Source organism: Geospiza fortis, unplaced genomic scaffold (genome assembly GCF_000277835.1).
Source record: "Geospiza fortis unplaced genomic scaffold, GeoFor_1.0 scaffold503, whole genome shotgun sequence".
Classification (NCBI taxonomy): Eukaryota; Metazoa; Chordata; class Aves; order Passeriformes; family Thraupidae; genus Geospiza; species Geospiza fortis.
In genome coordinates, this window is record NW_005054654.1 from 219,155 (window position 1) to 227,938 (window position 8,784).

The window sequence follows — 8,784 nt, forward strand, 5'->3', positions numbered from 1 at the left end:
TTTAAGGATGAAACAATATTTTTCTCTTCTGTTTAAATCATTAAACACAAGGAAGGCAACTTTTGGTAGTTTTAGCAATTCTAGTAAGTGCTCAATTTTAAAGCATTAGAAAAGCTGTCCTTGCAAGCAAGGTACAAGTATGATCTATTCATGCTACATTTCTTTTCTTCCACAGGGTTCTTTGCTGATGTGCCTTCAGTAAACTGCAGCCATGACCTCTGCAGATGCTGAGTTAGCTTGTTTTGGGGAGGCAGCTCCTTACCTTCGAAAATCGGAGAAGGAGAGAATTGAGGCTCAGAACAAGCCTTTTGATGCCAAGTCATCTGTCTTCGTGGCTCATCCTAAAGAATCCTTTGTGAAAGGCAAAATCGAGAGCAGGGAATCGGGCAAAGTCACGGTCAAGACTGAAGGGGGAGAGGTGAGTCAAAAACAAGGCTGAAGAACAATATTTGATCCCCGCTTTGAGCTTTTAGGTGACACATGTGGATCTTTCTGTTTTCTTGGCAGACCCTGACCGTGAAAGAAGATCAAATCTTCTCCATGAACCCTCCCAAGTATGACAAAATCGAGGACATGGCCATGATGACCCACCTGCATGAACCCGCTGTGCTGTACAACCTCAAAGAGCGTTACGCAGCCTGGATGATCTACGTAAGTGGCAGCAGCAGCTTCCTCTGGGCAGACCCACGAGGGCCAGCCTCAGGGGAAGCCAACGTGCTGTGTGCCTTCCTGGCAGCCCTACTCGGGTCTCTTCTGCGTCACTGTCAACCCCTACAAGTGGCTGCCGGTGTACAACCCCGAGGTGGTGTTGGCCTACCGAGGCAAGAAGCGCCAGGAGGCCCCTCCACACATCTTCTCCATCTCTGACAACGCCTATCAGTTCATGCTGACTGGTGAGTTTCATGATTTTCTTTAAAATCACTTGGCCATAAACACTCACAAAGGAGAAAAAGTCTCTTGATGGCAAAGTAGTTAATAGTGTTGTGCGGGTGCATTCTCTCTTCTCACTGGAAATGATGAAGGCTTTCCTTAGGGTGAAGAGGATCAGGTTAGAGATCATTTAGTCAAACCTGACTTCCACAAGTTCATCCAACTGGGATGCACCTACAAGTGCTGAGGGAACTGGAGGGCATCATATCTTGGCCTCTCATTCACCTTGGAATTGTCATGGCAGTCAGGAGACATGTGTGAGGACTGGAAGAAAGCAAATGTCACAAGTCTTCAAAAAGGGCAAAAAGGAAGATCCAAGGAACTACAGGCCTGTTGGCCTCACTTGAGTTTTGGAATGGTTAATCCTGGAGACTATCTCTAAAAATGCAGAATACAAGAATTTGATCAGGAGTAGCCAGCATGGCTTCACCAAAGGGAAATTATGCTTAATCAACCTGATTTCTTTCTACAATGGGATAACTGCATTGAGATATGAGGGGAAATTGTCTACCTGGATTTCAGCAAGGGTTTTGATGCTGTTTCTCATGATATCCTCATAGGCAAACTCAGGGAGGGAGGGTGGAAAAAGTGGATGGTGAGCTGGATTGCAGATTGGTCTGAATGGCAACTCTCAAAGGGCTTGTTCTGAGCCTTCAACTGTTCAACATTTTTAAAAATAATCTGGAAGTGATGAAAATATTTCTGATTTGACTAAGTTCTTAAGGTCAGCAAAAATGAAGTCTAATAATGAAGAATTTCAGGGGGACTTTATTACATTAAGTTCCTATTCTGTGAAATTGCAAGAAATTTTTGTGAACAGGAGTGTAAAACAAATGCCAAGGGGAAAAAACCTCACTGCCAAGAATTTTTATAAGTATCTTCTAATACTGCTTCAAAATTTTGTCTTAAGTATCATAAATCTACAAAATAAAAAGCTGAAGCCTGGAGGTCACAGAGAAAGAAATAGAAACCAAAACAGAAAGCATTACTATATACAAGGGGTATCTTGGCACCTGGTGTGTCATATGCATTTTCAGACTTCCTTCATCACAAAAGAATGTAGTAAAGTGGAACAGGTAAAGAGGAAGATGAAAAGGTTTCCCAAAGGTGGGACAGGCTGTGCTGATAACCCTAGAAGGAAGATTTTTATTACTTTATAATATTATGCATGGCAAAGATAAGATGAACAAAAAAGACAGAGTACATGATGAAACAAACTCAACACCAGGAACATATTTTTTCCTTCATCATTGAGTGGTTCAAAGATGGAGCATAAAAATGGGACACAAAAATAAGTAAGTATGGGTTAAGAAAGCAGACAAAATAGTGGGAAACAAACTCAGCTCAAGCTATTGAAAAGAGATACATTAATTCTAGTCCTGGAAGTACCAAAATTTCAATATTACAGAGAAGACTATGCTGATAAAGGTTACTACATGTTTATGATGTTCCTGTAATTTTATTTCATCACCAATCAATTTGGAACCAACATAAAAACTATTTAAAGGGTCTTGTGGACTGATCAGAAGTGGTTGTTCCTATGTAATAAAGATTATGAGAAGCACATGCTCCAGTTGAATTGAGCTTACTGATAGACCATTTAATCAGTAACTCTACAAAACTGATCCTTAGTTGAAATAATTTGACATAAACAAAATGAAGAATATGACATGAAGGGAATATACAGAAAAAGAACTGCATGCATGCTACACAAGACACCATTGGAGGGTAGAGATGTCAATTTCCCAGTTGCAGCTGGGAACATAAAAATATTCAAAATGGGTGAAGGCATACAGGTTAATGAAAGACATCAGCTGCCAATTGCCAGTGCATTAAAAATAATCTCTTCTTTTCTGCCTTGTTCACAGATCGTGAGAACCAGTCCATCCTGATCACGTAGGTACCCCCCCGTGCGGGTCCCTGCGGGGCTGCCCGGTGCCAGGGCCCCTCCTGCCTGACCACGCACCCTCTGCTTCTCTCTTGGCTTTGGCAGCGGAGAATCCGGGGCCGGGAAGACTGTGAACACCAAGCGTGTCATCCAGTACTTTGCAACAATTGCAGCCAGTGGAGACAAGAAGAAGGAAGAGCAAGGATCAGGCAAAATGCAGGTGAGTCAGGAAGGCCAGACTGAATGCTTGGCCTGTCATTGCCCTGCCAACCAAACACAGTCACTGAATAATGATGTCCCTGCAGGGAACGCTTGAGGATCAAATCATCAGCGCCAACCCACTGCTGGAGGCCTTTGGAAACGCCAAGACCGTGAGGAACGACAACTCCTCACGCTTTGTGAGTTTTTCATTAGAGAGGTGGTAGTTTATATGGGAGCAAGGATGTCAGAACATGCTCTCACTTCTGAAGTGTCAAAGTCAGATGACTGTATTCATTAAACTACTATTTTCCACGTATTTTTGCCAATTAAAGTGGACTATCTATTTAAAAATACATCTTTAGAAGTATAATACAGCATATCAAGGGGGATGTTTTGATATCTATATAATTAGATATCTATAAATATATATACACACATATTCTTAATGTCTGTCATATGGGCTGAAGACAAAATTTTGTGGAAATTGATGTAATGTAGAAAAAAGGAAAGATGCGACATACAGGATAGCAATTGCTGGATGGAAATTTTGCTGGCCTTCCAAAAAAAATGAATCTCTGAGTTTTAGACACAAAACTGGGCAGGTGTATTAATCTGACTGCTCAGATCTTGATATAATTTGTCTAGAAAGGGATAGGGACAGAGTTCCTTCAATACATCCTACCAGAAAACAAACCACTCTATGGAATGTTCTTTTGTTTGTTTTAATGCAAAAAGCCATTCATAAGCTCTATTAGATTAACTGTGCGTTTCCTTGAAGAACCACAATACCAATGCTCAGTCTCAGACTAAAGCTCCTTGTTCTGGGTGTGTTGCCTCTATCTCTACAACTCAGACAGTAACTCTGACTTCTGTCTTCCACAAGACTAAAAATCCTCATTTAACTTTTATACCACCAAAATCTGCCTTCACAGAATCTTTCTGATTTTCACTATATCCATGTGTGTTTGAACTAATGAATAGTCGTTTAATGAATTGCAACAGAAGTGACCCAATATAATGCTTTATTAGTGGTCTTCTCATTCATGTGCACTCATGGTTATCCATTAAATAGTAGTGGATAATAAAGCTCAGATCTATCTAGTATTGGCAGTATAAAGAATCTCCTAAATTTGTTTTTGTCCTGTTTTGCCTTGTTAAAGAAAAAATAAAAGCGAAACAACTCCTAAGTTTGAAGCCTGTCCTCTGTGGAAAATGTAAGGTCACATACTTACAGTCATGGTGAAATTTCAACATGTCTTTTTTTTTCTTTCCCGTCTAAAAGGGTAAATTCATCAGAATCCACTTTGGTGCCACAGGCAAGCTGGCTTCTGCTGATATTGAAACATGTAAGAGACCACCAGACTTGATCCCATTCCTTCCTCCCTTTCCAGCTCAGTGTTCTTTCTCAGGCCTGACTCTGTCCTACCATCCTTGCCAGATCTGCTGGAGAAGTCCAGAGTCACTTTCCAGCTCAAGGCTGAAAGGAGCTACCACATCTTTTATCAGATCATGTCCAACAAGAAGCCAGAGCTAATCGGTAGGAAGTATTATGAATTGTTTGATAAAATCTGAATGTGCTAAATTTATCTTCATTCTCACACCCAGATACATCCTATTCCTCTTTACAGACATGCTCCTCATCACCACCAACCCCTATGACTACCAGTTTGTGAGTCAAGGCGAGATCACTGTCGCCAGCATTAACGACCAGGAGGAGCTGATGGCTACAGATGTAAGTGTCACAGAGCATGTTGGTGTGGTGAAATTTCCTTGTAATGGCCTGGAAGTTTATTTGAGTGATTCTGTTGCCAGAGTGCCATTGACATCCTGGGCTTCACTGCTGACGAGAGAACAGCCATCTACAAGCTGACAGGGGCTGTCATGCACTATGGGAACCTGAAGTTCAAGCAGAAACAACGAGAGGAGCAGGCAGAGCCTGATGGCACAGAAGGTATTAAAGCCTTCTAGATCTCCTAATAACAGATATGGATAGGTGGAAGTTGGCAATCATGTATTTTCCTTCTGTTTACTATCACAAATGCATAAATCTCAGCTTCCAGACTATTCATGCTTCTAAATTTCCCTTCAAGATATCACAAAATTTTAGTGCTGAGACCAACAGCTACATCTTAGAGGATAGCCCCTTTCAATTATTGCTTCTGCTCTGTTACTTCCTCCCTCTCTCTTTGTACTTAGTTGCTGACAAGGCTGCCTACCTGATGGGTCTGAACTCAGCAGACCTGCTCAAGGCTCTCTGCTACCCACGAGTCAAGGTGGGGAATGAATACGTGACCAAGGGCCAAACTGTGCAGCAGGTAACAACAACCACTTGCTGACTGGGAACCTCTGCCTTGAATCACTTACTATTTGCTCTGCACTTTTCCTTGTTTTGGGCAGTTCAACAGCTTTGAGCAGCTGTGCATCAACTTCACCAATGAGAAACTGCAACAGTTCTTCAACCACCACATGTTTGTGCTGGAGCAAGAGGAGTACAAGAAGGAGGGGATTGAATGGGAGTTCATTGACTTTGGCATGGACCTGGCTGCCTGCATTGAGCTCATTGAGAAGGTACCTTTCCCCTGCATGATATGATGGCTGTTGGAATTCGATGATGTTTCTGAGGCACAGTCAGATCCAAAGTCCACAGACAAATTTGAGAAATAAATATCATATCACCTGACCTCCCCAAACTACAGAGCCCCCTGTAGCTGTTTTTCCCCATATTTTTCTCTTTATCATTGCTTCCCCACTTCTACAACCAATTCTCATGTGAGCTGGATAGACATTCCTACCAGTTCCATGAAGATAGGCTGCAGGGAGGCAAGGGATGGCAGAAATAAACTCCTTGACTGAGAACAACTCCTGGTAAACCCCAGCTTTCATCTAGGATGAGATGCTGCCAATAGTACAACAATACTTTGATGTTCATAGCACAGGCTTCTTGTCAGTGTCATAGAGTCACAGAATGGTTTGGGTTGGAAGGGACCATAAAGAACATTTTGTTTCAATCCCCTACCATGGTGGGGGACTGCTTCCACTAGACCAGGCAGGTGGACATTCCATGTAAAGCAACATTGAACATTTCCATTATAACCTTCCCTTGTCACTTCTTGTGATTTCTCCCAGCCCATGGGCATTTTCTCCATCCTGGAAGAGGAGTGCATGTTCCCCAAGGCAACTGACACCTCTTTCAAGAACAAGCTCTATGACCAGCACCTGGGCAAGTCCAACAATTTCCAGAAGCCCAAGCCTGGAAAGGGCAAGGCTGAGGCCCACTTCTCCCTGGTGCACTATGCTGGCACTGTGGACTACAACATCACTGGGTGGCTGGAGAAGAACAAGGACCCTCTGAATGAAACTGTCATTGGGCTGTACCAGAAATCATCTCTGAAGACCCTGGCTTTACTCTTTGCCAACTATGGTGGAGCAGATGCAGGTCAGTTTTTGTGGAAATGGTATTTTTAATATGGCATGGTTTTCTTAGAATTAAAGCTAAAACCACAAGGAATATAAAGTGGCTTTGTATTTTGTAGTATCCAGTGTTTATTGCCCATAATTAAAAAATGTTTTTTTCTTTTCTGTGACTTGCAGAGGCTAGTGGTGGTGGTGGCGGCGGCAAGAAGGGAGGCAAGAAGAAGGGTTCTTCCTTCCAGACTGTCTCAGCTCTCTTCAGGGTAAGAGCAGAATTCATTTCCTCATTTAAATATGTAATCAACATAGGAGTTCAGTGAAATTGCAGTCAGAAGACAAGCCTGTAATTCACTAAGACTCTGATTCATATTTATACAATTTTTACACCAACATAATTATGTATTTCCTACAGTTCAAGACCCAGAAAGACTAATTTTTTTTATGCACATCATTGATAGGCAGGGAGTTCTTACTAGATTAAATCTGAACTCTTCCTTGTAATCTTACAGGAGAATTTAAACAAGCTGATGGCTAACTTGAGAAGCACTCACCCCCATTTTGTACGGTGCATCATCCCAAATGAGACTAAAACACCTGGTAAGGCAAGCCAAGGGGAGGAAAGCTTGAGCAGCAGAAGCTCTTCTCCTGAGTGTCAAACAGCAGGATAGTCACTAATGGTGGTATATGTCAGGTGCCATGGAGCACGAGCTGGTGCTGCACCAGCTACGCTGTAACGGCGTGCTGGAAGGGATCAGGATCTGCAGGAAAGGGTTCCCCAGCAGAGTCCTCTATGCTGACTTCAAACAGAGGTAAGAGCTCTGAACCTTTCTGCCAATTCAGGGCAAGCTGAAGAGCCTGATCATCTTAACAATCTTTACATTTTACGTTGTCATGTTTTGTTGTGAATTTATGATTTATTTTATGCTGATTGTGAGGACTCACTTGGACTCTTAAGTTAATGGTATGGACGGTTCTTGCACTCTCTTGCAGTGTCTTTCATGTCTTTCACTGTCTTGAAAGAATGTACTCTCATGATATTATTCATGAACATGATATTATTCAGCTGTTGCTGACTAGGCAGTGAGGTTCAATCACAGTGATGGTTTCAGAACTGTTGATTTCTTAATTTTCTGCTTTCTCCTACAGATACAGAGTACTTAATGCCAGTGCTATTCCAGAAGGTCAGTTCATGGATAACAAGAAGGCTTCAGAGAAGCTTCTTGGGTCCATTGATGTTGACCACACCCAGTACAGATTTGGGCACACCAAGGTAGAATGAAGTTCTGTATTAAAATACAGTGTGCCCCAGTAATGCACTATCCAACACTGATGTACTACAATACTGCCTTTCTCAAGGTGTTCTTCAAAGCTGGACTGATAGGTGTGCTAGAGGAGATGAGAGATGAGAAACTGGCAGCAATTATGACCATGATACAAGCCAGGTCTAGAGGCTTCCTGATGAGAGTGGAGTACCAGAGAATGGTGGAGCGGAGGTAGATACTTCTCCCTCATTTGTTATGTTCTAATGGTAGCTGGCTAATTGAGTCAAAATTCACCAAACACAGGATATTCAAAACCATGTGAATTTGTTTTAAGGGACTCCATCTTCTGCATCCAGTACAACGTTCGTTCATTCATGAATGTCAAACACTGGCCATGGATGAAGCTGTTCTTCAAGATCAAGCCCTTGCTGAAGAGTGCAGAGTCTGAGAAGGAAATGGCCAACATGAAACAAGAGTTTGAGAAAACCAAGGAGGAGCTTGCAAAGTCTGAGGCAAAGCGGAAGGAGTTGGAAGAGAAAATGGTGGCCCTGGTGCAGGAGAAAAATGACCTGCAGCTCCAAGTGCAGGCTGTGAGTATCACTGTTCATTTTCCTCTGGAAAAAGAATGATGTACTGTCAGAATGCATCTTGTCCTGCAAAGAGACTCACAGGACTTAATGGGTAGAATAAAACAGTCTAAATCACACACTCTGAGGCACTCTAATGTTGAGTAAGCAGGCAGTGGGCAGGGGCATACTGAGACTCCTGGCTGACTCACAAGGCACTCACCATTGCTGTTGTATGAGGAAAGAGCCACATAGCACCAGCCAATGTGTACTGAACAGCGGAGAACATGGAGCTTGAAGAGAAATAATTTTCAAAGCAATGTTTCTGTCTAACACCGTAAAAGCAAACCTAAGAATAACCTACTTTTTCTAGAAACTCAATCAGGAAAACGCAATTTGACCAAAGAAAACAAATCTTTCTCCAGTGAAGTATTCTCATAAAGCTTCTATTGCTGAAATATTATAAAGTTAACTAGTCAGTTAAACAGAAGGAAATATTGCATATTTTTTCCATGAGAAAACTACT

At 42.2% G+C, this 8,784-nt stretch overlaps 1 pseudogene; it reads left to right on the forward strand.

Moving 5' to 3' along the window:
* Window positions 1-211: 211 nt before the first annotated feature.
* The window catches only part of LOC102038201, a 15,029-nt pseudogene continuing 6,456 nt past the window's right edge, over window positions 212-8,784 (forward strand).